Raw genomic sequence first — 24,565 nt, 5'->3', positions numbered from 1 at the left:
CGGATCCCAGTACGTGACTCCAATCACCAACTAGAGAAGGTTGTTGGTTGCAAAGTTCTTTAGTTCATCTAGATGATGAAGATCGAGAAGCTCCTTGTTTACAAAACCCTACAGTGCACAAACACAACAGCTTCTTCACAAGAAAGATGAACTAGGACAAATTTTGTCTCCGGTCACAATTTACTTGAACAAACTTTGCTCGAACAAACTTTACTCAACACTTGTGCAACTTGTTCCACTTTTGACGGCCCTTAAAATAATCATTTTATATGTTTAGGGTTGTGAGAAAAGAAAACTCAAACATACAATCATGGATTGGAGTCAAAATAGAACTAAAATTCTGTTTTTCATAAACCTCGACAGATACCTATTTGTCGAGCTACTATCAAGCTACGGGCTTCAACGGCTCTTCAAGGCTCGATAGATGGCTAGTTGTCGAGCTTTAATGAACAACACTTTTTGCACTTGAATCTTGGACGGACTTGCATGGCTTTAACACTTGATCTTGAAACAAGGTTTCTTGAAATATTAACCACATCCTAGATCTACCCAAATACAAGAAAAGTACGTTTTGTCAAAGGATTAGTCAATTACATAAAATAGTGACATATGTTTCTAACAAGTGAATCACATATGTCCTAACAACTCCAGAACACTTCACTTTTATTCTTGTTTTTCTACTTCTTGTACTCGTGACAGTACATAGTTAATTTCTCACCACATACCTCTTGCATAATTTATAACTCCACAGACCATCACAAACCAAAGTTCATAATATGAAAATTTTCATTTGAGAGAGAAAGCCGATGGAGAACAAAAACCAGATGGGTCTCCCTCTTTTTTTTTTTTTTTTTCCTTTTTATTGTTCTGATTTCATTTGGTTTATGAGAAAAATTGTTTTTGTGTTTGGATTGTATTCTGCGTTTTGTAGCCGTTGAGATAAAGAAGAGAGAAAGAGAGTGAGGAAAAAGAGAAATGGAGGAAAGGGGAAAAAATCATTTTTTATTCAACTAGGTGATTATTTTAGGGAATAATAATGTTTAGAGTTGCTACAGTAATTACTACAGTGCTCTCTTCTTCACGAGAGCTCTTGTAGCAACTCTAAAAAAGACTTTAGAGTTAGAGAGACTGTTTTTTGAGTGTTTACTCTCCAAAATTGATTTTAGAAAACCTATTGGATTGAGATGCTCTAATAGATTGAGGTGTGCTTTGTGTAATGATGACAATAAGGCTAAAGGGATTAAATAAATAAATAACCTAAGCTTTGATTTATATTTAGTCAATTTAGGTTTCACAAGTAATGAATTCAATTACGCGGGACTTGAATGGATTGTTCAAGGTCCAAAACCCATTCATTTAAAGTAATAACTAATTTTCTGAATTCTCTTAATATACATTATATAAATATAGATTATTATTATTTTTAAAAAAAAAATTGGATAGGATGTGTGCGTCTAGGAAGCATTCCAAGCCAACATTTGTGCGTTTTGCTAAAATTATGTGGGTTCCATGGCATCGTTCACGGGCCCACAAAAGTCATTCAAGCACAAATTTCAATATAAATTTGGGTCCCACAACACTATTCACACATTTAAAAATTATTTTGTTACAGTATTTTCAGTTTTCAGTAAATAAGTGGTATCCAAACACACTCTTAGTATTAGCGTCTTTATGAAAAATAAGCATTTGGTCTTCATTAGTGAATTTGGAAATTTTGTTGAATTCTAGCTGGTAATTGAAGTTTTTAAAGCATTATTGACATGTCCTGTTTATGGGAATTTAGGGTTACCCTGCCTACTATCAACTGGGTTAAAACTTAAAAGCCTCTATTTGAAGCTCAACTTTTTATTAGCGACTTTAGATAGAATGAACATGTTTTATTTTTCAATGGGTTTACTCTAACCTGTTTGTTTTGAAAGGAACTATAGTCTGAGCTGGACTTTCTTACTCTAGAAATTATTGTCCAGCTGTTATGCTTGCCTTTGTTAATATGGGGTTACTTTATGCTGAAGCTGTCAAGTGACTCCCAAATCAAGGAATGTGATTTTCTTTAAAAAGAAAGAGAAAAAAATAGTGGTCCAACACAGGTTGCCAAGGGTATTTTTATAGAGGAAATTTATCTTTTGAATAAGGTTTTGTGGGATTCAGCTCCAATTTTGGGTAATATGTTTAATGAAACTGGTTTGGTATTTTACTTATACCTAGTCAATGGTTGTGTTGCATGCTAAATATTGAAGCACTGCTTTCCATGTGTTCCGTGGTAGACTAAGTACTCTGTTTTAAGATTTTATAAAGATACTGTCGGTCAAAATTTGCTTACCTTTCATAAGCCATGCCTGGAGGCAAAGGGTAATCTAGTCTATTCTAGCAATTATAATTTATATCTGGTTTTGTCTTTTATTCCTTGAGATTGAAAAAACTTTAGAAAATGGGATGGATAAGTAATTCATCAAAAAAGGAAACAAAAAAAAAAAAAAAAAGAATTTATCACAATGTTGGGCTTTAATCATGGTTTCTTCCTTAAGGACCTTGTATATATTTGGCCGCATAATTTGTGACCAGACTAGATAACCTTTTTAGTTTTTTAGTTTTTCAGGCTTTGTCTAATGCTTAATTTAATATTTTAAAACATGCCAATGTGCTCTAGCTTAAACGGCATTTCCACCTCCCATAAAAATGGATGGAGGATGAGGTCATGGATTCAAAACCCACTAGGTGCTTGTAAATTACCAATAAAAAAAAAACCTTTATAGTTTAAAGCACATTATTTTGTAAGGATTTCCAGAATTATTTTCAACTTGATTGCCTATTCAAATTTACTTTTGCCTACTGTGGGGATTGGCATGAGTTTAGACTTCTCCTCCTTGACTTGCTAGTATCAACATTCTTCAATGTATAAAGATTTCTTTGACATTGTTTATTACCTTCCATATCTAAGAGGAAAATGATGTTGGAGCTAATATTTTGCCTTCTGAGTTTTCCGTACAGCCCTTGTTTGCAAGGAGATTCAGGATGAGACTGATAGAATAACCGGGAAGACAAAACAGATTTCTCCTGTTCCTATCCATCTTAGTATCTGTGCTCCAAATTTCAAAACAGATTTCTCCTGTTCCTAGACAAAAAGATTTCTCCTTATTACTTTTCTTTCAAATTTATTAGACACGTTATTTTGGGTTACTTTCTTTTTAAAATGTCCTTGGGAGTTTTAGTTGCAAATATTGCTCCATTCAGACTGCATATATGATTTTCATTTGTCATTTGTGGCAAGTTATGCTATGTTGTATTAATCTGATGAGGATAAGGAAGGGCTTAAGGAAAAAGAAGATTAAATATACAAAAATTCAAGAATTGTGGTCTAGTTTTGATGTTGGACCTTAGCATCTTTGATAAGTTATTTTAGTTATTAATATTGCGTCTTTTAGGTTGAGAAGCTGCTGGATCAGTGTTAATTAAGTTCTATTAGAATAAGGGTAATTTGGTAATTTCAAGAAATCTGGAATGTGCTATCCTTGGCCATACCAAAGGCCCATGAGTCTTATTTTATGTTTACGTATTATTAAGTCTTTTATTTAATTATTATTAATATTCCTATTTATTCTAGGAATTGGTTATTTAGAGTCAAAGTTCTACTAGGAAAAGGATAACAATAGCCTTTTTGTAGTCGTGCTATTTCAGAATATAATGATTGGTTAACAAAATTCAGTAGCTTATTTTAAACTTTGTTTGTGTGATGCCAAGGAACCCTAGGTGTGATGCTTAGTAAGACCTAGGTGTGATTCGTAGTGTTTTATTTATGTTATTTTTATTTATTTTTTGTTTATTCCCTGTTTTAGCCCTGAAACAGTTGTCAACATCCATTCTTTTCTAACCTAAACTCTTAAACATCAATCCTTATTCAAGAATTTATCAAGAAACCTAGTATAGTATTGAATTTCTTAACGGTCCTACAACATAATCACCAGTGCTAGATATACTTCCGCAGAATATGTTTTGCTTCATCTGGAAAAGCCATGCTTTTTGCAATATAATCTTAATTTGTTTGTATGCATGACATTTTATGATGCTTGTGTGATACCAATTCTTTGCAATTTTAAGCACAGCCAGTATTTTTTTTCCTTCAATATTAGTTAATTGCCTTGGCATAATTTTAATCTGAAAAGAAGTTATAGTTTGACTGGCAAATTAGATGTTTACTTCTCCCTAACAATCCAAAAAGCTGATGCAAAATGCACTAATGTGTATAAATATTATCTTATGCATGGAAAACAACTAGTCTCTGCAATAGTTGCTTGAGAAGAAAACATTGTATATATGTATTTGTCACTTGAGTAAGGATGTTTAGCAGTAGTTTGAATTGTGAAATCTCACTATTTAGCTTCTCTTTGCAGATTAGGTGTGCGTTTGGGAAGCTGATGCAAACGCATGTTTTGCATTTTAGCTTTTTTTTTTTTTTTTTTTTGAGCCGAAATGTTTGACTTTTCCTGTGAATAGTGCACGGTGTGCACTATTCACGAACCCACAAATTTCACTTTTCAACAATTTTTTTATTAAAAATGGGCCCTACGATACTATTCACACGTTTAAAAATTATTTTGCTATAGTGTTTTTCCTTTTTTAGTTTTCAGTTTTCAATTATATCCAAACGGACAATATCATTTAACAAAATCATTTAATGGTTTCTTCGTCATTGGCTCCCATGTGCATGGTGTATTTTGCATTTATTAAAGGAAAGGAAGAAAAAAAAAAGTTAGATGGGAAAGAAAGATAGACAACAAATTGGTTTCTGTGGGTTTTGAGGAGTGTGTGTGATTTGTAAAGATTTGCATTGGTGCAATCCTGAGTATTGTGTGTGATCTCTAAAGAATAACTATTGGTTATAATACCCGGGACATTATTTTCACTTGTTTGATGTGTTCCTTGCTTGCACTTAAATTTCATTTGCTCCTAATGTCTTATACTGGGTAATGTTGCATGGCATGAAGTTTGAATGAATAGTTGATATAATTCTATTCCCCATGTTTTAATATATTTTTTAACACTTATTCTTGTTTTCCTTCATTTGGCAGTTGTCAACTTATCCCTGATTGATCTACCGGGTTTCGCAAAAGTTGTTGTTGGTATGTTCTGTACTTGATTAAACTTCTAGATTATATAATGATTATTTTCCATTCATTAACTAAGATAGTTGTTCCTTTTTTTCCTCTTTCTAGAGGGACAACCTGATAGTATTGTTGAAGATATTGAAAATATGGTTCGAATTTATATTGAGAAGGTAATGGGACTTTCCCCACTCAAAAAGGGTACATCAATGTGTAATGACTAATGAGTGGAAGACCCTTTCATTTTGGTGATCTTTTCAGTGCCACAGTTTACTCTACTCTTTTCATTCTTTTAAGAACCCTAGCCGGTAACAATTCCCCCCTTTTCCCTCCAATTTAACAAAGTCAATTTTATTAAATATGAGAAGATGGTGCTTCATATATTGAGGTCTAATTTTTCCGTGACATCATGAACAATGGAACTTCATGGGTATCAGTGAAAGTAGTTTTTGAGATATTAATGAATCCCATAGGACACTCAGCATATTTTGCTGATTTCTTAGGCACATCTTAAGGAACACTTAGTGCCATATTGATAGGCTCATTTGAAAACATGATTGTTATAGGCAAAACTACAAATTACACACTTTAAATTTGACCCTTTTTTTTTAATTCAATCTTCTATATTTCATTGTTTTTCTCCATTCCTACCCTTTAACTTTAATCTGTTTTCAGCTAATGAACTCTAGCTCAACGAGCACTTCCTCCCATATAGGTGCTAGTCTTATTGTCTAGTTCCAATCTCTTGTTGGTTTTAGTTTATTTATTTAAACTTTCCAAAATGATGTTGTTTTGGTAGACTTAGGGTCTATTTGAAAACAGCTTATTTAACTATCTTTTTGCTGAAAGTACTGTTAATCAAGGTAAAAGTTAGCTAGCAGAAATAGTTTAGTGGGACTTTGGCCAGCCCAAGGCCTAGGCCTAAGGCCCCATCAAATAAAAATTTCCCTTAGGGAAAAAGACCCCACTTCCCATGGTTAAAGGCCAAATTTTTATAAAATTATATATATTTTTTAAAGGTTGTGCATTTTCTTTTATTAATGATGTTAAGAATATTACAAATTTTACTATTGACTTACGACTTACAAATTGCTATGCTATTAATTACAAAAAAAGTGATTCAAACATTCATTAGTTAAATTGATGAAGTTCATCATTGAGAGTTAATGTCACATTATATTTTGAACATTTTATATTGCTTTTAGTGCATTTTTCCTTTTCATTTTTATTAAGACTCTAAAAGTACGAGAATAATTGAACCCTAAGCCAATTAAACCCTAAAATGTTTCAAAAAAAAAATATTGCAAATGTGTTAAATCGTTAATTATAGATTAATCTCCCCTAATAGTTTGAGAGTTGAGACTTTAATTTTTGTAAACTGATATCTTACAAAGCCGCACACCAAATAATATCTACATTTCTCTCTCTCTCAAAAACAAGATATAGTATTAAAAATTAAATTACAACTTTACTTAACTATGCATCGTCATATATCCAAAATAAAGTATCTTTTTTAATCGTAGTATATTTCTATTTTTATTTTATTAATATTTATGGTTCAACTATGATATTCAATTCTCTATATGAAATTAACATTAGTTTAGTTTTTATCATTTATAAAATTATGTATTTAATGTACCAAATTAACCTTGATTTGATTAAAATTAAATAATTTTGTTTAATTAATATTTACATATTCAAGGCCCCGCATAAATTTTTCACCTTAGGCCCAAATTATGTTAGGCTGCTCTTGAGTGGGACTCATGAATAGTACCAAAAAATGCAGTGGAACTCATAAATAGTAGCAAAAATAAGCAGAATAGTAACAAAAATAAGCTGACTTTAAACTCTAATCCCAAACGTAACCTTAGTGTCTGCTTAAGAACAGCTTATTTAGCTAAAATTAAAAACTTTTTGCTAAAAATACTGTAGATAAATCTAAACACTAGCTGAAATAGTATACTGGAACCTATGAATACTATCAAAAAGTGTAATGAAACCCATGAATAGTAGCAAAAATAAGCTAAATTGTAAAAGAAAATGGCATTTTTCAGCTAATACCAAATGCAACCTTAGTGGTGAAGATTCACCGTAAGTGGATGGAAGGACTATGATGGAAACAAATGGAATTTAAAGGACTGAAACGAGAAAAAAAAAATTGAAACATAAAGGACTAAATTGAAACTAGGTCAATGGGTGTAATTTGTAAGTTAGTCTTAATTATATTTATGATTATCACATGTTTTGGATCGTTGTTATGTTCATGTAGGATTTGATTTATCAGAATGAGCAGTTCTTGATCTATCAACATTGTTTATATATCATGTAGCTATCGTGTAACACCCCAAAATTTGATACCAATTAAATTATTATACGTAAATTTTTAATGGAGGCCTATAATTAAAATGGATTAAATAAATTTGGGCCTAAGGTATTAAAAAGAAGATAAATTCTATGGAATATGAAGCCCAAGTAAGGTGACATAAATACGCATATGAGCCTTGAAAACCCTAGCCTTTTTCCTCTTAGGTCACACGTGTTTTTCTGATGGGATTTCTTTTTGCTTCAGCCGACAATTGAATTCTGCCTTTCTCCACTGTGGCATTGAGTTGAAGTCTTCAGGTACGATGTTTCTCATGCTCAAGATTTAGGAAGTTTGAATAGTCATATAGCTTGCAATTGATATGAACCTAAACTATCATTATTCCAATAGAAAAAGGGTTCCTATAATTGTATTATATTAGATAAAGATTTGGCCAATATGTCAGGAAGGAACACAGACGTGAGATTGAGCCAAATAGAGTAATATGTTGGACTTGGTCACCATGTTAAAGTGAAAAGAATGCTTAAGTTATTGCATTCACACTAAGCCACCATTGTTGACCGGTTGTTATTGCATTCACACTAAGCCATTGACCGGTTATTATGCATTCACACTAAGCCACAATTGTTGACTGGTTATTTTGCTTTCACACTAGTTCAACCGTGTAATAGATTTTGGGTCTTTGGAGTGATGATTATAATAGTATAATAAGAATTGTTTATATAGCCGTATGGTCCAGGCTTTGAAATTTGATTATGTATGAATAGTATGTATAGTCATACCTCTATTGGCTATGAGATTGATTGAAGTTTCATGAATATTCTAATAAGGCAGCAATATTTATAAGTCCAAAACTCTGATCAAAGCTGAAAGTAAATTGGATAGTTAGGTGAATAAATAGAGGATTTTGGATAAATCAATGTTGTCTAGGATAAAACCATTTTAAGTGTGAAAATAGATTTTTAAGTGGGAATTTGTGTATTGATGAACCTATTTTTGGTATTGCTAGGTTCTAATTCTACTGAATTGTTGTGATTCAAGGAAGGTTGATTTCCTTTATTTTTTGCAACTAAGAGGTAAGTGGTGTTTACTAATTTTGGGGGTTTTCCCAAAACAGTGTTAATTATTAAACTATTTTATATGAAAGAATACGTTGATATCCTATATATAAATGAATATTTTACAAATGTTTGATGTGCACATTGGCTATTCATTTTATGAAAAACTTGTGGGACAACCTAATTTTATTTAAACTTGTATGTGTGAATATGTTTTTATATTTTGAGAAGTATGAATGGATTATTTTGTGAGCATATTGAATATGTTTTGAAAACCTATGGCAAGTCGTGATTAGAAGCTCAGTATGATATTTAGTCCTTAGCAAGGGACAATCATGCTGCAGCTAGTCCTTAGCAAGGGACGGTCCCAAAAGGGGACAGTGCACATTTGATAGCTCCTTAGTAAGGGAGCATACTATTGAGGATCCAAAAGGAAGCTTCATAGCAAGGGAGTGTACCTTTAGGTTCCAAAGGAGCCATCCTTGAGAAATGGGATGAAAGGAGGTTCCAGTCCCAAAAAGGGGACAGCATAACCCTGTCAACGGGGCGTAAATGTTGACCACGAGAAAAGCCTAGGGAATTGTTTATGTGATGGTATCAATATATATATATTATGATGGCTCACAATATAAAGATATTATTTTCTTTTACATGAAATATTTGATGACAAAATATTGGTGAATTATAAGTTGTGAATCTGTTGAAAAAATTATTTATTTGAAAGGTTTGTTCCCACACCCCAATGTTAGTGAATTCCACTTATTGAGTTATCTCACCCCCCTGTATTTCCCATTACAGATACATTAGGTGGATTACTGGAGTAGAGATTCTTGGGAGACAGATGTTACGAACTATTTTTGTGGAATTGAGGATTTTATTATTATTTTATGGCATTAAACTTTGTATTGGAGAATTATTTTGAGGATTTTTTGTATTTGGTGAATTAGAGCTCTGACTTTTGTAATCAGTTTCAAGGTTGCTAGTTTCTTTTATTTAATATTTTTATGGATTATTCAGATTAAATAGATTTTTATTGCCTATGATTTTGGGGCGTTACATATCGCACTCTGGATTTGTGATCTTATTCTATAAGCTTTTTACATTTTTATGCTTAAAAGAACTGTATAGGTATGGGTGAGGGGATAATAATGAACAGTGGTGACGCCACGTTATGTTCAGGGTGTTCCCAGGAACACCCTGAACTTGGAAAAAAAAATTATGCATATTAATTAAATATTTTTTATTTGCTTATCCTTTAAAAAAAATTTTTGAACGCCCTCAGTAAAAAATTTAGGAACACCCTCAATAAAAAAAATTTTATTTGTTCTACTTTTAAGCCCAAAAAAAATTGTAACAGAACAAGATACAAGCCCACAGATTCTCAAAAAAAAGGCAACGGACGGCAAGCCCAACATCAAGCACACGACAAGCCCAACAGATGGTAGCAAACCCAGTAACCCATGGATTCTAAAAATTAAAAAAAAAAAAAAAAAAAAAAAAAAAAAACCCTAAACCTAATATACTGAAATCAGATCAGGCCTCAAACAGAACCCAAATTAAAAACTCTCTCTCTGTCTCTATCTCTAAAAAAAGTCTGGAACTTTTTGAAAACCCAAATTGAAAAAGAAAGAAGCAAAAGGGTCTCCCTCTGTGTCACACTCACTTGGGAGTGGGAGCAGTGCCGAGGAGGCTGGCATTTTGGAGCTCAATTTCGGTGAGTTGTTGGTCACGGTCCATCTCAATGATGAGTGGCACAGCCAGGATCAGGAAGGTGGTGTCGGCGATCCACACCGCCTTGCCAGTGCTTCGGAGGAGCTTCTTGGACACGACGGCGGCTTTGGAGGCGGCACGCTTGGCGTGGATGATGATGGACGACTGGGATACGTTGCGGTTGGCCTTGGGTCACTCGCTTTTTCCCTTGAGACGACCAATGGAATGGACGGAAAAGGAGATCGCCAGATCTCACTAAGTGTTGGACCCCACGGTGGTCCACGGAGACAGAGTCACTCCTCTCTCTGATTTGTCGGAGGAGGAGTTTGAGGAGTTGTACACAGGTGTGACTAAGACTCTCTCTCTCTCTCTCTCTCTCTAAGACTTTGAAATGTGATGGTCATTTGCCTATTGTTTTGCCTTTTGCTTAGTTTACTTTATAAATTTTTATTAAGTTTTGCCCTATTTTTTGAGTTATCCGATGGTGTATTTATTAATATTTGCACTGTGTTGGTGAGATAAATTAATTGTCTTTTAGTGTTAGTGTTGGTGTTGTGCTTTTAGTGAGATACAATTAATTGGCTTTATTTGATTGGTTTTAGTCTTGTGATTGGGGCCATGGGGCATTGGAATTGGGGGGTGGATGGGGGCATGGGGTTGGGGTAAATGCACATGGGTCTGTGGGTGTGTGCTAGTGCAGCAGTATATCTAATAAATAATTATTTAATTAACCAATAATTAATTGGAGGAAGCAACTAATAAAAAATAATTAATAATTTAATTAATCAATACATTATAAAAGATAAATAAATTAAATTATGTTACTATATTAGGCTAAACAACAAATAATAATTTTATAATTAATGAAATAATAATATAACAAATTATAGTTTATAAAAGACAAACAAATTAATGAAACAATTAAACAATAATAATTAATAATTTTATTAATATTTCAAATGAACTTATAGTTTATTGTTTATTCTTTTGCTAGAATTATGAACAAGTATTTGATAAAAAAACCACGTACCCAAGATTTATCTCCTATGCAAAATTTATCTTCATCTATTAAGTGAATTCATGTTGACTTTAAATTAGAAATTCTTAAGAAACCCCCTGAAAAAAAATCCTGGAGTCGCTGAATAACAAATTCTTGGATTGTCTCAACTATAATTGTTGCATGATGTACAATAAAACTAATTGTTTCTTCTTTGGATCCTTGTTCTGCAATTTGTTTTTATCTGCCGAATTTTTTAATAGTTTTCCCTTCTCTCTCATTCTCTCTCTACCCCTCCAGGCAAGCCTTTCTGTCCTCAATTAGAGCCCAATGCCTTCTGTTATTGTCTCGAGTTAATTTTCTGTCCTCTGGTTTTTGCAGCTTAATTGTATCATACTCACAATATCTTCAGCCAACCAAGATGTTGCGACATCAGATGCTATCGAACTTGCTAGGGAAGTGGATGCTACTGGTATGTTTATGCTCTTTTTGCAGAACTCTTGACTTGTTGCTTTGTTTAGCTTTCCCAGTTTCCCTTATGAATCATGTATGTAAATTGCACAGGAGAGAGGACATTTGGTGCGTTGACAAAGTTGGATTTGATGGACAAAGGAACTAATGCATTGGATGTAAGATCTCTCTCTATCTCCCTTTGTCTCTTTGTTTGTGTGAATAACCCCACCTTTATAAATGGACTTTGTTGATCAGGTATAGCTTAACTTTTAATTATTATCTAATTTATTTGCATTTAACTCTCAAAGTGATTAGGGTTAACATTTCATTGGGTTGAATTGTATTCAGAGTAGAACCGTTTTTTAGCGTATACATTTTTCCCCTTTCTTGAGAAATGTTCGTTAAAACTTTGCTATAACATTTTAATTTTGCTGCATTTCCTGTGCATTTTCATGGTTCAAAATTTCTTTGAAAAATATAAATGTCCTAATATGTTTATTTTCTTTGCCTCTTACATACTTTATATGCTCTCAGGTTATTGAAGGAAGGTCGTATCGTTTGCATCATCCTTGGGTTGGAATTTTTAACTGTTCCCAGGCTGACATCAATAAAAATGTTGACATATTAGTTGCGAGGTGCAAGGAGTGGGAGTACTTTGCAACCAGTCCTGACTCTGGACACTTGGCCAGTAAAATGGGTTCAGAGTGTCTTGCAAAACTTCTCTCAAAGGTTTTTTCTTGTGCATCTTTCTTGCAAATTAAGATGATGTTTGTCTAGGATATTAAACTGATGTTGTGATCTTGATTCTAGCACTTGGAGTCTATAATTTGGGCTCAGATTTCAAGTATAACATCTCTAATTAATAAAAGCATTGAGGAACTTGAGTCGGAGATGGATCATCATGGTAGACCTATTGCCGTTGATGCTGGCGTGAGTGGCTTGAAGCTGTTGTAAATTATTATTTAATTTTTTTTTGTGTGTAAAGAAGATGCTATTTGTGCTCTCCTTAACTGAGGTGTGATGTTTTAGGACCATTTGTACACTATCTTGGAACTTTGCCATGCATTCGACCGGATTTTCAAGGAGCATTTGGAGGGAGTGTAAAACATCTTTCAGCTTCTCTTCCAACCATAATCTTTCATGGTTTTTCCAGCTTCAGCTAGATTTGCCACTAAGTTTTAATTGTGATTGCAATGCCTATAATAATACTGCGTGTCTTTGGAATTTTTTTTTTTCCTTTTTAAAATTAGGTGGCCTGGAGGTGATCAAATTTATGGAGTCTCTGACAACCACTGCTTTAAGGAAGCTTCCATTTGATAGGCATCTTTCACGGTATTACACAGTTGGTTAACAGTTTTATATGCTTTTAACTTCTTTTTTTCCGAGTATGATTTTTAGTTATTATAGACTGTTTATTAGAATTTTTTTTTGTTATCAGTTGTAAGTTAACATTGTGTATCACCTGTGCCTATAGTTATGAGGTGATAGTTTATAAAGTTATTTTGCCTTTTGCAACTAATTAGTTTTCCAAAAATAAATACAAATATTTTAGAAGTCATTGCTAGTGATGCAATATTACCTACCTTTAATGAAGATATCTCAATTTATGAAAATCCTCAACCAAAATTTTTCATAAAGAATTTTTTTCTTATGAAAGAAGATTTTCTAAGGTGTTAGGATATATGTGATTCACTTGTTAGGAACATATGTCACTATTTTATGTAATTGGCTAATCCTTTGACAAAACGCACTTTACTTGCATTTGGGTAGATCTAGGATGTGTTTAATACTTCAAGAAACTGTATTTCAAGATCAAGTATTAAAAACATGCAAGTCTGTCCAAGAAACAAGCTAAAGAAGTGCCTATTATTAAAGCTCGACAGTTAACTATCCATCGAGCTTAAGAAGCTGTTCCAGCCTCGTGGCTCGACAGCTGTTCGACAGCATCTCGACAGACAGGTATTTGTCGAGTTTTATAAAAAACAGAATTCCAATTTGGTTTTGACTCCAATTTGGTTTTATGTGTTTGGGCTTTCTTTTCTCACAACCCTAGACATATAAAAGGATTATTTTAAGAGTCGTCAAAGTGTTCACAAGTTGCACAAGTGTTGAGCAAAGTTTGTTCAAGCAAATTGTAACTGGAGACAGAATTTGCCTTAGTTCATCGTTCTTGAAGAAGTTGTTGTGTTTGTGCACCGTAGGGTTTTGTGACCACGCATCTTCTTGATCTTCATCGTTAGGATGAACTGAAAAACTATACAGCCAACAACCTTCTCTAGTTGGTGATTGAAGTTGCATACTGAGATCCGCGCAATCAGTTAGTCACGTACTTGGGAGCCATGCATCAAAAGAAGAAATTGTTACTACAGAACAAGTCCAATTGGGTATTGGGGTAAGGGTTCAACTATAGGTTAGTATAAGGTACTGAGATTCTTTTACTTGTAACCGCTTGTTGTGATAATAATAGAATTTCGGGAGTGGTGACCTAAAAATCACCCGGTGGGGTTTTTGCAGTGTTGGTTTTCCCCATTCGTTAATTAATTAACTTGGCTAAATTAATTGGTTAATTTGTCACAAGGGGTCAATTTGTTTTTGGCATATCAAGTGGTATCAGAGTAGGCACACTCTGATTAGGGTTAATCTTTGCTGTGTTTGATCCATTGACCCTTATTTGTCATGGATAGAGGACAGTCATTAATTATACCTTCTTTATTTGATGGCACTAACTATGCATACTGGAAAGTACGCATGAAAACTTTCTTGCAGTCTCTAGACGAGAAGGTGTGGTAAGCTGTAGAGATTGGCTAGACCAAGCCAAAGGAAGCGTCGGCTGACTGGGATGAAGCCAAGATCAAGGCGGAAAACTTTAACAGCAGGACATTGAATGCTTTGTTTAGTGCAGTCACTAATGAGAAATTCAAGAAGATATCCTTCACTAAAACTGCAAAGGAAATATGGACCATCCTTCAAACAACCTATGAGGGAACCAAGGCTGTCAAGGATTCGAAATTATAGAGGCTCACTACAAGCTTCGAAGAGATTAAAATGGAGGAGGATGAGTCATTCGATGAGTTCTATGCCAAGTTCAAGGACATAGTGAACTCAGCCTTCAATCTTGGGGAAACCATTCTTGAATCCAAGATTGTGAGAAAAGGGCTCAGATCTCTACCCAAAAGATTCCATGCAAAGATCACGACGATCGAGGAATCAAAGGATATTGACAAGATTCCTTTGATAGAGCTAGTTGGCAATCTACAAACCTACGGGCTAGGGTTAACTAGAATTGGCAAATTGGGTAAAGGCAAGAGCATGGCATTGAAGGCCAAGAGCAGTGACACGGATGAGTCTTCAGATGATGAAGATTCTAAGATGAAGTCCTACATCACCAGGCAATTCAAGAAGTTCATGAAGAATACCAATGGGAAGGGCTTCGACAAGGACCGTAGGCAATCCAATTCTTCTCAGTTCAAGAGCCATGACAAAGGAAAGAAGGATGCTAGGGATGGCGGTCAGTACATTGTTCCCGCAGGACCCAAGTGCTTTGGGTGTCAAGGCTTCGGTCACATGAAACATGAGTGTCCTACATATCTCAAGAGCATTGGGAAGAGCAAGGCATTTGCTGCTACCTTGAGCAACACCGAGCTTGAGGATGATTTCGACAATGAGGATGATGGAATCTTGAATGTCTTCACTGCCACTGTTAATCCTACTGATGGGATTGTTGAAGATGTGGATGAAGAAGAGGAATTGGTGGAGTCAAGTTTGAGAAAATGGATGATCAAGATGATATTCATATAGCTTATGAGAAATTATACAAGATTTCTGAGAAACATGAGAAACTTTATAGGCTGACCACCAAGAAGCTCAGTGATGTGGAACTTGATCGTGAAGAGCTTTCCACAAAGTTTGATAAGGCTAATCAAACTATTGGAGCACTGAGATTCGAGAACAATTTCTTAGCTGAGAAGACCAAGAAACTTGAAGCGGAGTTATTTCAAGTCAGAGCTTAATTGGAGAGGACTTCAAGTGCAAAGCTTGATGAAATGCTCAGTCTTCAGAAATCTGCTTCTGATCGAACAGGTTTAAGGTATGGTCTCTCTTCTTCTAATATTGCTTCTACTAGTTCTACTGTTTTTGTTCCTCCTGCTAATAATGTTGAAATTAAGAACAATGATGTTAAAACTGATTTAGCTAGTGCGAACATAAACAAAAGGTAAATCTATCTTAGGAGCACCACCTAAGCAAGATAAGAAGGAAGCTAAAAACCCAAGGGTTAAGAAGGATAACTCTCAAAAGTTTAAACAGAAGAAGCAGCATCTTTGTCATCATTGTGGAGTTGCCGGTCATACTCGACCAAATTGCTATTAGTGGTTAACCACTCAACAGAGCAACGGCATGATAGCATCTGGAAGCCAGAATCAGCTTCAATCCTTTCTTGCTCCCCTTGGAGATCTTCTCAAAGCCCTCATGTTCCTTTCAAACTTGAACGGTTTCAATTCTTCTCCCTCGTCGGCAGTTCAAGGGTTCACTCAAAGAAAAGGTTCTTCTAAGGCGTGGAAGGAAAATGGCTCAAAGTGATTCTATCACTTTTCTCTTTCTCTCTTCTTGTTTTTGTGTGAGCATTACTTTTGTGTTTTGCTTTCAAGTTTTGAGTCAATCTAGTTTTATGTTTTGTTTTGTTTAACATGTTTTTGTTTGCTTTTAGTTTTGTTTATTTTGTTTTTGATATAAAAATATATAAATAAAATTGAAAAATCAGAAAAATACAAAAACAGTGTGTGTTTTGTGTACATTGGTACTTGTGTATCTTGGATGGCCATTGAAACAAAATTTTCTAAATTTTGTATCTTTTGTAGCTTAGATGAGCATCTCTATGCACAACTAAGCAAGTGAGCTTTGTGGCTCTTGTTTGTGATGAGTAAGATTAAGTTATCTCTTGTACTTAACACTCGTATCATTCTTTTTGATGGGAAGGACTAGAAAATTCTAAGAGAAAGGCATAAATAACTATCTCACCACTGTTGCCCGCTAATCATGAAATGACATCTGTATGCTTCGGCATAGCAAAAGTATGATGTCAATAACATTTGTGTGCTTCAGCATAGCAAAATTGGAATGTCAAATGCTTAACATAATTGGGTATTTCATTTCTATCTCTTATATGCACATGCATGATTTGCTTAAAAAGAATAATATGCAAAGAAAATAAAAAGCAAAAAGATCAAATGCTTTAAATATGATTGCAAGCGTGTATTCTAGGAGATGTGGGAGTTATAGGATGTACCTTGAAGGTGATAGTCTCCATCAAACATTTATGATTGTGTGTGAGTTAAAGTGATTTTCTCATATCTCAAATTGTCATAACATATTGACACATTTGCAATCTTACGATGTTTTTCACATACAACACACAATATTCTTTGCTACTCTTAATACATGTGCAGGTACAATGTGATTTGGCCATCACAAGGTTTTACATATGTTAATGTATGCTCACTAAACTGTCTTAACTTTTTTTTTTGAAATATAAAATTGGTTAGACGTGTGTGTGTGTGTGTGTGTGTGGGATCATTGTGCTTAAAATTGTTGTTGAGAGATGATTTTAAGAGCTTAAAATGTTAATTGGATCCTTGGTTGAGTTGCATGCTTGATTGCATTCATATCTGTGTTTTTCCCTTCTTGAAAAACGATTTTTAAGTAATCTCGACACCTCCTCGATAGCTGCTCGACACCTGGCTATCTGTCGAGCTCTTAAGCTTTTTCTTATCGCAATCTCGACAGATCCTCGACAGCTAGGTGGATCGATCGAGAAAGTTCCTGGATCCTTGATAGCTTCTCAACAGCTGATCGATCGAGCTTTTCTTCTTGTGTCTTTGCTTTGTTCATCGACACCTTCTCGACAACTGCATCTATCAACGTTGTTTTTCTTGACACTTTCCTCGACAGATGTCTCGACACCTCTCAACACCTTTATCTGTCGAGAATTACTGAGGATCTATATATATGTTCTTCACGATCTGGTTCTCATTTCCTCAATCTCTCTCAATCTGTCCGCACCTGTTCATCTCCCAAACACTCTCTCTTTCACTTCTAACCTCTTCCTCAAGCATTTTTTCGAGATTAATCTAGTTTTTCTTCACTTGGTAAGCTTTGATTCTCTCATTTTCATGCATTTCATTCTTTGAAACCTAAGTTTTTGGGATTTTTGCAAAATTTGGAGTTTTTCAAAATCAAAGAGGTTTTTCTGCAATTTTTGGGTGGGTTTTGAAGATTCAATCTTAAAAACTTCATGCATTGTATTCCATGTGCATTATAACTATATTTTCATGCATTTAGTTGTGTGTTATACATGTTGAACTGCTTGTGTACTGGTAGGTTTGGATTGGGCTGTGCCTATGATGCAATTTCTTTTGCATGTCACATGTTCATGCATTCCCCATGCATACGTACTCTTTTTTCAATATACTTGCTATATTTGAACTGTTTGGAGCTTTTCTAATTGTCTCTTTCTTCCCCCTCTCTCTCTTGTTTACGTTAGTCGTGTCTATGGCACCAAAATGTAAATCTGCTCCATCCCAGAACCTTTCATCTTCTGATCCTACCCCTTCTTCTATTCGGTTCCGTGATGAGGATGCCCGAAAGGACTTCTCAGAGAACTTTTCTTGATGAGGTGTTAATTCGAAACGCCGAGTCATTTGGGCATACTTTGCCGACACTGACCTACCCGATGTCATTCACAGTCGGGGTTAGAAGTCACTGTGTGACGTCCCAGTCACATGTCCTTCCGTGCTGATTCAAGAGTTTTACTCCAACATGCATGGAATTGATTCTTCAGTACCTCACTTTTCTACTCGCGTTCGTGGTACGCGCATTTGTGTCACACCGTAGCTTGTTGCGGATATGCTCCATGTTCCACAAGTAGAGCATCCTGACTACCCCGGATGTGATCGTCTGAGGACTGTGTCCAAAGACTAGATGATCTCTACTTTCTGCGAGTGCCCGTTTGATTGGGGTGATTGTCAGTTTACACCATGTAAGGCATTTGCTAAAGGTCCTAGATTCATTAACATGGTGATGACTTTTGTTTTGCACCCACTCTCTCACTATAACTCTATCACAGAGCCTCGTGCTCAATTTTTGCTTTCTTTGTTAGAGCACCTCACTATAGATTTTCCTTCACATTTTATTCTTTCCATTATAGATGTGTATAGGGATACGGCTACTTGTGATGAGCTTTTTTTCCCTTCGGCTATTACGCGGATTTTATGCCACTTTTTTATTCCTTTTCCCTCTTCCGACCATTTTTCTGTCATGTGTGCCATAGATGCCGCTACCAACATAGCGAGGCACAGTTTAGGTCACGGCAATCAGATTCAACAGCTCCTCCCTCCCGTTCGGCTCCATCTCGATCTGCTTCATCCACATCCGCTGCCTCCTCTTCTTCGAGCAATGTGACACTAGGGGACATCATGGCACAGCTGCAGCGCATGGATGCTCGCCTTGATACACTCTCTATAGAGCTGTATCAGGTGAACGTTCGTGTCAGTCGTATTGCACGATGACAAGCGGCCATGGGTGGCTTTGCTCCTAAGGTGTCTCCTCAACCTCCTCCAGTGGCTTCCAATTCTAAGGATGAGGATAATGATGATGGTGATGACGATGATGCTTCTGATGCTTCTGATGGAGATGCTAGCTCTATCGATGAGATGTCTACTTGACACTCTTACCCTTTGTCATTCGTGACAAAAAGGGGGAGTAGTTTTAGGATATGAGAGTAGTCATTCTTAGGGAGAGAGAGTTAGTATAGGACATTTTCTTAGGGGGAGTGTTGATATTTTTGAGGGATGTAGTGAGGATTACATGTATTTTTTTCTTTTTTCTATTTTAGATACATTTATTCTTGTACATGGGTCTTGTGATCATTATTGACATACATTGTACTTATTTTCTTTATATGATGATGTTTCTTTCACCTATTCTTGCATGTGTTGTTTCTTTTCTTTCTTTATACACATGGTTCTTTTTACTTGTATGCAATCTATTATTGTTGTTTCACACAAAGATGCCTTGATGAGTTTTATTTAAAGTGTTTCAGAAATACAGGTTGTCAAAGTCTACTTGCCATAAAGTCTCTTCTTGCAAAGTTTTTCAAGAGTTTGTGTTAGGATAGATTTTATTGTATTCAACAAGTGAATATAAGTTGAGTGATTTATGACTTCTCTCATATCTCATTTGTTTGTTGTGCTTTTGTCGTGGATTGCTAAAGGGGGAGATTATTAGGACATATGTGATTCACTTGTTAGGAACATATGTCACTATTTTATGTGATTGGTTAATCCTTTGACAAAACGTACTTTACTTGTATTTGGGTAGATTTAGGATGTGTTTAATACTTCAAGAAACTGTATTTCAAGATTAAGTGTTGAAGACATGCAAGTCTGTCTAAGAAACAAGCTGAAGAAGTGTCTGTCATTAAAACTCGACAGCTAGCTATCCATCGAGCTTAAGAAGGTGTTCCAACCCCATGGCACGACAGCTGCTCGACAACATCTCGATAGATAGGTATCTGTCGAGCTTTATGAAAAACAGAATTCCAATTTTGTTTTAACTCCAATCTGGTTTTATGTGTTTGGGCTTTCTTTTCTCACAACGCTAGACATATAAAAGAATTATTTTAAGGGCTGTCAAAGTGTTCACAAGTTGCACAAGTGTTGAGCAAAATTTGTTTAAGTAAATTGTGACCGGAGACAGAATTTGCCCTAGTTCATCGTTCTTGAAGAAGTTGCTGTGTTTGTACACCATAGGGTTTTGTGACCAAGCATCTTCTTGATCTTCATCGTTGGGATGAGCTGAAAAACTTTGTAGCCAACAACCTTCTCTAGTTGGTGATTGAAGTCACGTACTGGGATCGGCACAATTGGTTAGTCACATACTTGGGAGTCGTGCATCAAAAGAAGAAATTGTCACTACAGAACAAGTCTAATTGGGTATTGGGGTAAAGGTTCAACTGTAGGTTAGTATAAGGTACTGGAATTCCTTTACTTATAACCGCTTGTTGTGATAATAGTGGAATTTCAGGAGTGGTGACTTGAAAATCACCCTGTGGGGTTTTTGCCATGTTGATTTTTCCCATTCGTAAACAAATCACCGTGTCAAATTTATTTTCCGTTGCATACTTAGGTTAATTGATGATTTGTTTTTACTACCACACATTTGCATGTTAATTAACTTAATTAATTCACTTGGCTAAAATAATTGGTTAATTTGTCATAATGGGTCATTTCGTTTTTGGCCTATCATAAGGGACTCTATAATTTTGAACATTAAAAGAGAGATTGCAACTAAATTCTATACAAAATCCATCATATATGATTTATTGGAAATTAAAACAATAATCAAATTCCATTTTAATAAATAATTTAGTTTAAATGTACTAAGAAACAATTATTTTATGTCTTTTCTTTTGTTGATTCTTTGTTTATATATATATTCAATAGACGTTTATTAGGTTGGATTCGCATAAAAAAAATTTATTCATGTTTGGCCCCCCTCGACTTCGAATCCTAGTTCTGTCCCTGTGTGTGTGGGTGAGTCTGCTGCCCATGAGGCCAAAAGACCACATGCAAAAGAGGTCCTATTTAACGCGTTCTCCTTGCTACCCATGGGGAGAGAGACAAAACCTTGAGGGTATAGGTGAGGTTGCTGCCCATGGGGCCAAGAGACTACATACCAAAAAAGACAATATCATGCCAATTATGAATGGGTGGATCCCCTGACCAGTTTATGTGATAGTGTGGTATCTTTGTGATAATTTACCACAAGTTAGTTTTTATGACTTTGAAAACTATATTGTTTGTTCTCACAAACTATAGTATATAGTTTCATGATATTTATTTTAAGAAGCTGTATTTCAGTATTTAATCATTCTTGTTATATTATTATTAAAAATGATCTTGCAGTATTTAGTTAGAAATTTCTCAAACTAAAACATGCTTTGTAAATTGTTCATCATCATGAAATTTGCATTTCCCCCACCCTCATTAATTATGCTACTTATTAGGCTCTATCTCATCCCATTCATTTACAAACTTTTTCAGAGTAAGCAACGATCATTTTTAGACAGGTTTTTGTGGCTAGTAGTAGTTAGACTAACTACTGATAAAGGCTAGACTTTTGTGATCGATGGTAATATTTAGATGATGTACATCCTATAAAGTGGGCTTGACTCATTCTTTTGTATCTAATAATGGTGATGACTTTTATTCCCACTAATGGGATAAACTGATGATATGTAATTGTATTTATTCAAAACTCCATTCTTTTGTGGCCAATGGTCCTTGTTATTATTGCATAGAACTCTAACTTACTTTGGGAGTATCTTTAATGGAATTATTATGATAATTCTTGATGTGAGTACTTGATATGAATTATTTGGATTAAATTGTCAAAAAAGAAAAATCTACAGGTACCTTTGAGATGTTTTTCTCATGCTTTGGACCCTTCTGGGTTTGGGGCGTGACATACTGCCTACTGATTTCAAACATCATCACACACACACATATATAAAATCTAAAATATGAAACAACCAACATTAGTGTTACTTATTGTCTTGTATATATTTGTCTTACTTTTTTTGTTATACAAATTTTTTTTTTTAATTTCTGTCATATAGTCATAATTATTAATAGTAAAATAGTAATTGGTGTTTGTAAAGTTTGTTTTATCTTACAAGTTTTTGTTTTGTTTTAAAAGCTAGTGAGTTTGTGACTCGGTGTCATATTGTCATGTCATTGTTAAGTACCATTTTTTTTTACAAGGAAAAATAAAAACAAAACAAAAACAAAGCCTTGGGTTGGCCTAAACCAACCCAATAGATGTTGATTAGGAAAAGTCTACCCAAAATAAATAAAAATTAGCCCAATAATTTATAATTGGCCTAAAACAAAGAAAAAATTAGTTTTGTGCTAGCCAATCCAACCCAAAATTTTGAAAAATATAAAATCGAACAAACCGCACCGTATCACACCGCAGAGTATAATGCTAAAAAGGGCCCAAAACCACACCAAACAGTGCCACAAATAATTCCAAATCTTCTGTACCATTATTTATGCTCCACTTTATACACCACAAATAAAAACTTGTCACATATCCACCTATTTAATTAAATTCTAAATTTATGTCTTTCATAATTTCAATTACCTAAAAAAGTAAATAAAACCATCGTATTCCCACTACCGCTGCCGCCACCACCAACCTTCGTCGATTGCCACTATCAAGAGCTCTAATGCCATCAACGCTACCTGTCTTGGTTGACCACTGCCAACTCACTTCCTTCGACGACAACTATCACTCTTCGACTTTGTCCCTTTCAAACCGATAGTGGCAGAACAGCCTTCACTGGTTGCCACTATCAAGAATGCTCTTTTGGACTTAAAAATGACTTTCTATTTCGGCAGAGTGTTGGTAGAGTTTCCCTTTCTCATATGAGAAACCTTTTTTTTTTTTTTTTAATTTTTTTTTTTTATACAAGATAGAAATTCTACTCTAGCTTAATCTAAGTGTAAGTGTGTGCGAAACTCTCTCCTAAAGACTTGAACCTCAGCTCTTCCCCCCCTAGGCGAGGCAATTTGGGCCTGACCCGCAGGTACTCGGCCCGGCCCGACCCTAATGGGTTGGGTTTTACTCGGCTCGATAAAGAATAGAGTCAGGTATGGGTTTTTTTTTTTTTTAAAAGGTCTGGGTCGGGTTCGGGCTTTATCAAAACCCAGCCCGAACTTAGACCCGGACCCGACCCGATTACATATGAAATTACTTAAATACCCTTATATATATAGTTATAAACCCTAAGGTCCCTAACTCATTTCTTTATCTCACACAAACAAGCACAGCCACACATAGCCACCTCAAACCTCAATGCCTCACTCACTCTTAATCTCACACAACTCACACGGATACGGTCTTGTCACTCTTAATCTCACTTTCTCTCAAGCACCACCGCCTAAGCACCGTCGACCTAAGCTCTCAGCCTCTCACCGTCAGTCCAAGCATTCACCACCGCCGGTCAAGCTCTCACTCACTCTCAATCTCATCGCCAACCCAAGCTCTCACCACCTCTGTTCTCTACTTCTCTTCAAATTTTTTAGTTTTTTTTTTTATTTTAATATCGTATTCAGTTTGAGTCTCTGAGATGTTTGTTTCAATTTTTTGGTTGGTGTTTTCTACTTAAACTATGGATCTCAACCAAAGTATGTATCAATTCTAGTTATGCTAATTGTTAGTCTTGCCACTGGAATGAATATTCATTTTCGTTTTTATGCTTTTGTGAAACTACCCTGGCAAATCTGCCCTGTATCTGAATATTCATTTTCGTTTTTATGCTTTTGTGAAACTACCCTGGCAAATTTGCCCTATATCTGAATATTCATTTTCGTTTTTATGCTTTTGTCAAGGGTATCTTGGGTGATGAATCTTTGTTGCTTAACATGAAGAAGCAAGGGGAAAACTTTTTTTTTTTTTTTTTCAGCTGTAGATTTACTTGAATATTTTTAAATACAAAAATTGGAGGTGTTTAGGTGCTAGATTAGTATGGGAAAAACTTCATTGAATGAATTGATAAGGCAACCATCAACCTTAGCAGTTAATATTTGGGCTTCAATTCTTTTTTGTTTTTTTTTTTTTTGCATTGTAAACTGGGGCCAAATCTGGTTGGGCTAAACAGGGCCCACGAGGCGGGTCTGAGCCCTGCATAAATAAAAAATAAAAAATAAAATTAAAAAATTAAAAAAAACCCGTTTATTAAACAGGCCGAGTTTGGGTATCAGGTCGGGACCTGTGGAGCAGGTCCGGGTATGAAAAAACCCAGCCTAAAATCGGCCTGTTGCCATTCCTACCCCCCCTACAAGCACTTATACTTGTAAAGTGACTA

The 24,565-nt window shown here is 35.1% G+C and overlaps 1 pseudogene; it reads left to right on the top strand.

Annotated features, from left to right (window-relative positions):
- The first annotated feature begins 2,428 nt into the window (after positions 1-2,428).
- LOC115956907 lies at positions 2,429-12,991 on the top strand (annotated as a pseudogene).
- Positions 12,992-24,565: the final 11,574 nt, after the last annotated feature.

This window comes from Quercus lobata, chromosome 8 (genome assembly GCF_001633185.2).
Source record: "Quercus lobata isolate SW786 chromosome 8, ValleyOak3.0 Primary Assembly, whole genome shotgun sequence".
In the NCBI taxonomy this organism is placed as follows: Eukaryota; Viridiplantae; Streptophyta; class Magnoliopsida; order Fagales; family Fagaceae; genus Quercus; species Quercus lobata.
This window is presented reverse-complemented; position numbering and strand designations above follow the sequence as displayed.